Genomic DNA, 9187 nt, shown 5'->3' on the forward strand with positions numbered 1-9187 from the left:
TATATAGTGAAAAAAAGCACTTAAATAGCAGTTTAAACACTTTTATTCTGTCTATATCATTTTCAAAACAAACACAGAATGAGAGGGCGTGATGTTCCCCTTAAAATTTATTTAGTATTGCACTTTTTCCGGCTGGGATAGGCTTCAGCTGTTTAAGTGAGCATCCCTGTAATGTTCAGGATGCAAGCCCAATCATCTCCAGTAGCAGTACTTTTGTTTCTTTGGGTGATTCAGATTACAATTTCCCACAATGTGACCTCTTCTGCAGCAGCAGTTAACAGCTGCAGGCTGCAGCGACTTAGCTTTACTCTTCTCTGATGTTTCTCAAGGATGAAGACCACCTTCTGGTTCCAGATGGAGAAGGTGAAAGAGAAGTTATTCTTCCTTCTTTTTTTATTTGTCAGAAATGGGCACAGAATGAATAATTTTCAGAAGCCTCCAAGGTGCCCACAGTGTGTTCTTTGTATGTCCTTGGTTTCCACTTTTTAATTTGCTCTTGAAGTATTTAGGATTTTCTGAGAGTTTTTCCTACAAGGACACTTAAAAGGTGAGAGTGTGAAAATACAATAAGAAGAATTTCTCTTACCAAGGAAACCTTCAATGTTTTTCTGCAGTAATACAAAAAAATCACATAAACCATGGACAGAAAAGCATTTTGCTATGGTGAAATACCTCAGGTGGATGGTTGAAGGTAACTGACTACATATTCACATGTTCCTCCCTGTCTTTAATGCAGTCTTTTACTCCAAAGAGTCTGACCTCCACAAACCGCCAGACAGCTGTTATTACAACCTGCATTTCAGCTTTAAAGTAGAGTGACCTTTACCATCCACATGAAGAAGTGCTTTTAAGAATATCAGCAGCTGCCCTTACATTTAGATATGATGAAAACTCTACAGAAAAATTCAAATGAACCCTTGCTGAGTAGCTTTCTGTTGTGCCTAAATGCAGCCAAACTGCAGGAATAAACTAAAGCTAAAGGATGTGAAAGTGGAACTTCAAAGTAGTTCCAAACAAGGCTCGAACTGTCAGCTAGGTTTCACCTCTGCTCATTTGTGCTGTTCGGAACATTTTTAACTGAATAATTTGACAAATAATTTGCATTGCTGTGAGGTACAGATGGTCCAAGAGGTCTGTGCTGCAGTGATGGTGAGTAAAATTCTACTTTTTCACATAGCAGCTCTAATTAGCAGGCGTCTGCATCTGTGCAATGTATCCATACACTCCACATGCAGCCACATAGATGGACTTGCTCATCAAGCTTGCCAGCATTAGTTGATAACTAGCAACCACTTGCCCAAATATGCTTACTTAAAGCTCCAAAAATGAACAAAATGGGCCAAAATGTTAATGCTGAGGGTTCAAAGTTAGCACCACATAAAACACTGAGTGGCTAATTCTTCATCCTTAAAAGTGAATACAGTCAGATACATTGATCTGGACCATATTTCAGAACATGGGTCATTTAAACACAAAATGAGTGAAAGAATTAAAAAACTGATATGATGGTTTTATTTGGAGTTGATAGAACTTTAAAGTTACAGTGTGTTAAATATCTAGATGTCAGTAAATTTTGCAGACAACTGAGGTCTTTGTTCTTACCCCTTTCAATTCTAGTGCATAATCCTAGCTACAGTGGCTGTAGGAAAAACATATTTTAGTCAGCCAGGAGATATCAAAACATTAAATTTAGATAGGATATTTCTACTGCTGTTTGTGTTAAGAAAAACAACCCAGCACCCTGCCACACACACACATTATATTTTAACATATAAGTATATCGACACTTAGCAATCAATCAGGAATAAAACACAGATCTATATCAATTAAATATTTTGGCGCATTTTATGTTTTTACCCCAGAGTCACCTTAAAAACACCGGTCACGGGTCTGAAAAGTACTCAGATAGCAAAGTGACGGAAGTGGCCCTGGAGAGTTTTGCTATCTGTACAGACTGTCAGTCCACTGTTTATCTTAGCTGTCAATATGCCAGGTGAGAAGCATCCACCTTTATTTACTTTGAAGGAGGCTGTAAAAGACTGAAAACAGTCTGATATGAGTCGATGAGTCACTGAAGCTCACTTCTGATCGGTGACACCAATACTGAGTTGTTGAGGATATCCTAAACTTTTCTGTGGCTAAGCGCTGCTGTTAGCCCCGTTAGGTGCTGTTAGCTGCTGTTTGCTAGCGTTAGTGAAATTTACTTTGAAGTGGAACTGAAATTGCTGAAACTTAGTGAATAAACTCTCATATATTGTGATGTATGATGTGATGAATTAATTCAAACTGTTTAACGGAGAGAAAGTGTGATTTTTTAAGACATTCACGCTTAACATTAGCTACATTAGCATAATGTTAGCTTAGAAACTTTTGTTTAGCCAGTTCACTGTCAGCTGTCCAAAAATGAGATGATCACGTCTAATGTCCTGACAATAAGTCATTCTGACAATATCAGGAAGAAATAAACATGTTTATGCACGTTTCTGTATGTTAGACCCCTGACTTAAGTTCAGGAAATAAGGGGTCGCAATGAGGAGGAAGAAGATTCAATTTCATCCAGATGCCAGTTGCGCTCTTTTGTTTTGACGTTTTTGCTCCCTTGGTGAAGAGGACCCCATCTCTGCTGATGAAACATGTATGATCCTTCATATCTTGAGTCTGAAGATGCAGGGAGTTCTCTTCTCCATTGCCTTTGGCGTATTATGTATGTAATTCTAAGTTTATGAGAATGCATTAATTTATTGGAAGACGTATTTACACATTAATCAATGTGTGATTATGAGTACAATACTATTTTTTTCTATTTAATGACTTCAAAAAACGTCTGTACCTTTGAACCTAGCACAAGCTCACAAGTTTTTGCTGACCTCTAGTGAAGACACCAGGCCTCACTGTATGGTCTGTACCGGACATGGTCACAGTTGTGGTGGAACCCACCCAAGCACTAACAGGCTTAAAGATATGAGGTCAGATAGCGCTGCGTTTTAGGTCAAGTTAACTTTCTTATTTTACTGTTATTTTCCTTGATGTTTAATTTAAGCTGCATTGCTTCTATAAGATGATTTATTAAGAAATGAGAGTTAGGGAAGTAATAACCCCAGAATCAGACACTACAGGATAATAAAGTGAAGCTATTAAGCAAAGGTACAAGTGCAGGAGATAGTCCTCCTGCCACTGTGTGAGTTATTCACACCGCAAATCTCCCACCTCAGAGGAGAATCCCGGGTTCATTACTAATCCAGCAATACACTTAAGTATCTGGCTGTCTGCAAACGCTCATTCTATTATCTTAGCAGGGTGTACAGTTGAAGGTCAGCCTGGTAATGATTTCTCTGCATGACTTGATTAGAGTGCAGGTCAAAAGAGTGATCAGAGACCTTTTTCCACTATACAGTTTTTGTCCTATTAAAAGGTCAGCTGTCAAAGCCAGATGTGGGAGCATTACAATCTGCTTGAACAGACTGAAAAGACTCCTTTAAAATAACCTCTCAAGCTTGCTCTGTGTCTTACAGAGAGGGTCCATAAAATATTTACAACAGGCCCTTCATGAGCGCTCCCCAGTTTTTCTTTTGTAACAAGCTGAGCTGAGAGTTTGATTTCATGTTTTCCATCCACAACCTACGACTACACACACACACACAAAAAAAAAAAAGAAATGTCAGCATTTCATGTTTAGAAAAATAGCACCGGGGTTGTACTTGAGGGACCCATCTCATCTCATCTCTGTACAGTTAACTCCTCTGAGATTTTACCTTGCACAACCTCCTCAACCAGCACGCCCCACTTCTCTGCGTGCACGCAGCTCCTGCTCGATCCACCGAGCGGCAGCCTTGCCCCGCAATCCGACGTGCTCCGCCGCCACCGAAGACCCGCTGGCACTTTGAAACCGCTGATCTGCATCTCCATTTGCATTCACTCTGTGTCGAGCGAAGGAATGTGTCCTGATTCAACACGATGCTGTGATAATTGATTCTTGTTATCGTGTAGATTTTGGGGCGATATCTGATGATCTCCGGCTTTGCAAAGAGAGGAGATAAGGGCCAGGATAGTGCACAGGTGTGTGTGTGTCCGGGTGTGTGCAGGATAGGACACTTTGCAGTTAATGCTGTGCGGGGCTGATCAGTTGATATGTCAGCACACTGGGAGGGTGGATTGTGTGTTTTTGTGTGCGGGGGTGTGTGTGGGTGAACCACTTGGATGTATTGCTTTTTGGCAGCATCATCACTGCCTCTTTAAGTAGGGCTATAAAGTATTTTTGCTGACCCAAAACAGATGTAAGTCCCTCTGTCTTACTCCCACTCTGCTCATCCCTCTGCATGTAATGTACACACACACAAACACACACACAGGTCTCCCGAGATGCCTCCACTGCAGATGAAGGTTTTTATAATTAGAGGAGTACAATGCAGTGACTGTATTTTCACAGAAAACTGACGCACATTAATAATCACAAATCTGGACAAAGACACAGAGTTATTGCACGTGTTGTCCGTCCACAACAGAAGCGGCACACGTCTGTTTTTAAAGTTTCTAAAATGATGCCTTCTAATGTGTTAAGCCTCCACTGTATTATGAGACCCCCTACTCGCAGTCTTTCTCCCGCTCGCTTTGTGCCATTGCTTTTGTGTCCTTCGGCTTCTTGTGAGTCAGGTTAAATGGCTTTCTATTCAGGAGTAAGAAATGTCATCACTTTGTGTGCACTCGTGGGTGTGCGCGAGAGAAGAAGTGGGTACTCTCCGAGAAACGACCACATAAAGGGTAATTGCATCCAAATTGTAAAAAAATAAAAAAGTTCCCATTTAAACTGTCCATGTGGTGTCCAGCCATGCAGTTCATTTGATGCTCTGAGCAACACACATACACACACGCACACACGAAATCCTCTTCATCTCTACACTGTTAGGGGGTGATGACAGAAATCTGAGCAGCACAAACTGCCAAATTATTTTTATTGGCACAAACTGGCAATAAAATTATGGTTTCGTGTTCTTTGCGTGAGGACAAGCCAAACACGCGCACACAGCAGATGAGTTTCATTGTTACGCTGGGTGACAGTCGTTCATTACAGTTAAATCCTGACGGCATGAAGTATCATCAAATGGATGAAAGTGACTATTAAAATATGGTGGTGCTTTTCTGGGGGGGCAGTTTTAATGCAATTTATACAACAGATAACAGGATTTTCTGTGTGGTGAACTGTAACAAACCCTCCAAGAAGTCAGTGCTCAGTTTTGTTTTGTTTTTGTTTTCATTACTTTATGTTGGCAGTAAGTAGCTAGTCTGTGTATCTGTACATGCACCACTGCAGTCTATGGATGCACACAGGCAATGCTGCATGGACTGTATATATATTTTAAAAAAAATGCACATAGCCAACACAGCATCCCTCATTTGTCTGTTTTTAAAGCTCTTAGCTGAGCGGGTTGGCCATCGGCATCTTGATGTTTTGAAACCGCTCCTCACAAGTAGTGGAGTGGATCTGACTGATGAACCAAGAGCAGACCGTGTGGTGGTGATTTGGTAAGTCAGACCCACACTAATGCATACCCTGTTATGTCATCTGTTTTCACTCTAATGACATCACCTTGTTTGAAATTAACACACACATCATCCATTCATTTAGAATCACTAGTTAACCTATATGCATGTCTTTGGACAAAAATGTGTATAAAACCAGGACTTTCCTGCTGTGCTAACCACCGCACCACCATATCAGTAAATTGGTAACTTAAGTCATAAATCATAGGATTTTTTGGAACCAGAGAAAATATCCCTGCCAGCTGTTGGGAAGAATGGCTGTTTAAGGCACTTCCACCATAGCTTAAAAGGATTTTCAGACCCCGAAGCTACATCCATCTTTTATATACAGGCTATAGTTAGCTGTTAACTTAACGCTCCAGCCTCTCTCTGTGAATATGCTTACTTTTGTTTTCAGAAAAAAAACAAGATGCCAAAGGCCATAAAGCTAAAGTGAAGGATTGAAAGTGTGCATCCACAGACCGACTAATGCGTGACATCACAGTAGCTACATCCACCTTTTATATACAGTCTATTATACTCACAATGTACAAAATGTTCCCAGAAAATAGTCCCCAGAGAAAATAGTCTATTTGACATATTGCTGGGTTTGTTTGCTTTTCATGGGATAACAAAGTCGTGAGTTATCAGCAGCCTTGTCCTTTAGGGCACTTACACATCTACACACCTACACGCACAGTATAATGTCACAGATTAACCTCAAAGTAAAGAAAGAAGTTAAATTAACCTCTAAAAATCAACTTTCACTTCCTTCATCAGTCTCCGCTTCCCCTTCTCATTTTCTTTGGTTTTGCAGTGATAATTTTGCAGTAACGTCGCTCCCCCCTCTCTCAGCCCTCTCCCTCGGCTTTCATATTGATTTACTCGATATCCCGTGGTCACATTCTTGTGGCGAAGGTTTCCGGCTGAAAACCGCTGACATTTACCTCCCAGTCTCAACATGGCTCATTTAAGCCCCACAGAAGTGCACACATTTAGGGTACCTGCAGTGGCTGTGAAATGTACAGGATGATGTCAGACATTTTAACAGGGAATGGGCTAACGAACCACTTACCTATATGTGAAAAGTGAGGCAAAAGGCTGAATGCTTTGACGATAAGCCATCTCCTGTATCCGGGCAACCACTCACAGTTTGTGACCCTAATGTTGGAGTTTACATTTTCACTTTGCTGTAAAAGGAAGAACCGGATGGGTGAAGCATAATTTTTTTTCCCAATTGTATATTTGTACATTTGATATTTTTTGAATGCAGTTTATATTTTTTGAATACCATGTATATAGTATAGTATAGTATAGTATATAGTAGTAATATATATATAGTACTGCAGAACTGTGCACCCCCCCACCCTTTTCTTTTCCCACATGTCTGCAGAAGGAAGGAGATGCTCTGTATCTCATTGTACATGTGTATAGTGACAATAAAAGGAATTCTATTCAATTCTATTTTATTTGTATTTTGTTTTTTGGGGGGGTTTTTGGTTTAGTTTGGTGTTTTTTGGTCTGTCAGAGCTCTTTTGCCTTTATATTATGTTCTCAGTTAAAATCAAACAGCAACATCTCGAGCTGAGAAACTAAGCCAAGATGGAAGTGTGAGAATCTACACCTTCTCCAATGGCCACTTGAGACTGACTACAAAAGTGAGTCAATTCCCACAGACTCCAATGTGAAATTCCCAACTTCAGCTCTGAAAACAGAATTCAGTATTCAGCCTGGTTTTGTTAGCTGATAGTTGATAGTCTGTGGCTCTGAGAGAGAGCAAGAGGGAGGGAAAAACCCAACAAAACAGCGTGGCAATAGTTCAGAGGTCACCAGATGATAGCATGGTGGCTGTGTTCATCTTCTATTTACAGTTTTTGGGCAAAATTAGCTAGAACCTTGGGGATAAACGAGATGTTCATCTAAGAATATGTTGTAAACCAATGATGAATTATAATTATTTAATTGTTTTAATTTGTGGCTTTTATGCAGTATAGTCAGATAATCTTTTGCCAAATATAATTTCCAGCAGTTGTGTTGAACCTTTGGTTTTAATTCCTCTGTAAATCTCTTTCCTGTGATCTGTGGATATTGATGTTTCATCAAAAGTTTCCACTTAAGTTAAAACTACTGCATCTTCTTGTTCTGCGTTTATCTTAGTCCTTGAGACGCAGCAAGACATTTTGCCGTTTCAGAACTGTAGACGAGCTGTAAATGTAAATATTTATTTAATGAACACTAACAAAATCAGCATAAAGGAGAATCTAATTAATAATTAAATTCAAAGTTTTACTTTTATGTAACTGGTTTCTCAACTTAAACTTTCTTAGGATACTGCATTTTGAGTGGTCGAGCACACTGCTAAGGTTTTAACCGATGGCACACAAAATGCTGAGGCTGTCGGCGTATTCCCTTTGCTACAGGTCGACACAGAGTCCCAAAATCTCTCTCCACTCTTCCCTTCTGTCTCCATCATTCCTCCATGAATCCTTAAAAAGAATTCAGGGAAACTAAGCAAGGAATGGTGAAAGGCAGTTATAAACACTGCTTTGTGGGATCATAACTGCAACACACACACACACACACACACACGATCACATCTAAAAGCAGGATAGGAACACCTGTGGAGAGGGAAGGCGGGGACACAAAGGATGCACCCTGCTCTCACCCAGTGGTGCTGGAAGGAAGGAACCCAAATTTACCTACACGGGTGGGAATCATCACACACACACACACACCCCTGAGACCCAGGTGTGCACAACTGGGAGGGGCCCACACCAGCAGGACCACCAGCAGAGCGGCTTAAAGGGATGTGCGGCGATAATTGTGCATGTGAAATTACTAGCAGGGTGCGTCTCTCTTTCCACATTTAGCCATCATTTCCTATTGGATCAAATTATAATTAACAACACATATACAAATATTTATATTTAGAAGCTCTGTTCTGCACAACGCTGCCAAATGTAGGCTGAGCAACGGGTGCAGTTTTCTCTCAGTAAGTGTGCCAAGACGTCCATGATACAGTGCTCAGATGGTTTCCTCTGTAAAGTTCAAATGTCATTTAGATGCATGTATTTGCAGACTAGGATCGTAGTTAGACTATTAGAAAATGATTTTACTGCTCTGTTTCTGTTTAAAAGATTCATTTGTTTTATCCCTGACGCGAGAGCTTATATAAACACTTTTATAATTGCCTGCTGATACAAGCCGGTGTGAAATTGCATTAGCATTCTTTCTTTCCCCTCTTCACTTCTGTTTAGTGACTCTTCACTGCTGTCACTGTAGACTGCTGTAACTGGCTGTCTAACTGAGGCACTTAATGTGCTCAAGAGCCAGCTGTCCCTCAAATAACACACTCAATAATTCATATTGCGCGGCGCACGCCACCACACACATACTCGCTGCATGCGCCTTTGTGCGTGCGTGTTGTTAAGATGCAGGTCAGACCCGGAGTTTGTGTGTAAACTCGGCAAGGAGGCAACAACATAAGTGCTGACCAGCCTTGGAGAGGGAATCTTTGCTCGCTAAGGAGGCATTAAAAGTGAGTGTTTGTGTGTGTGTTTGTGCAAAAGAGATAGTGATGGTCACTTTAGGTGTGTATACAAGGAGAGGCTGTGTGTGTATGTGTGTGTGCGTGTGCCCTCTTTACTAATGGAAATCAGATCTCTCATGT

This window comes from Perissodus microlepis, chromosome 22 (assembly GCF_051167445.1).
Source record: "Perissodus microlepis isolate ML-2025 ecotype Zambia chromosome 22, ASM5116744v1, whole genome shotgun sequence".
Taxonomy (NCBI): Eukaryota; Metazoa; Chordata; class Actinopteri; order Cichliformes; family Cichlidae; genus Perissodus; species Perissodus microlepis.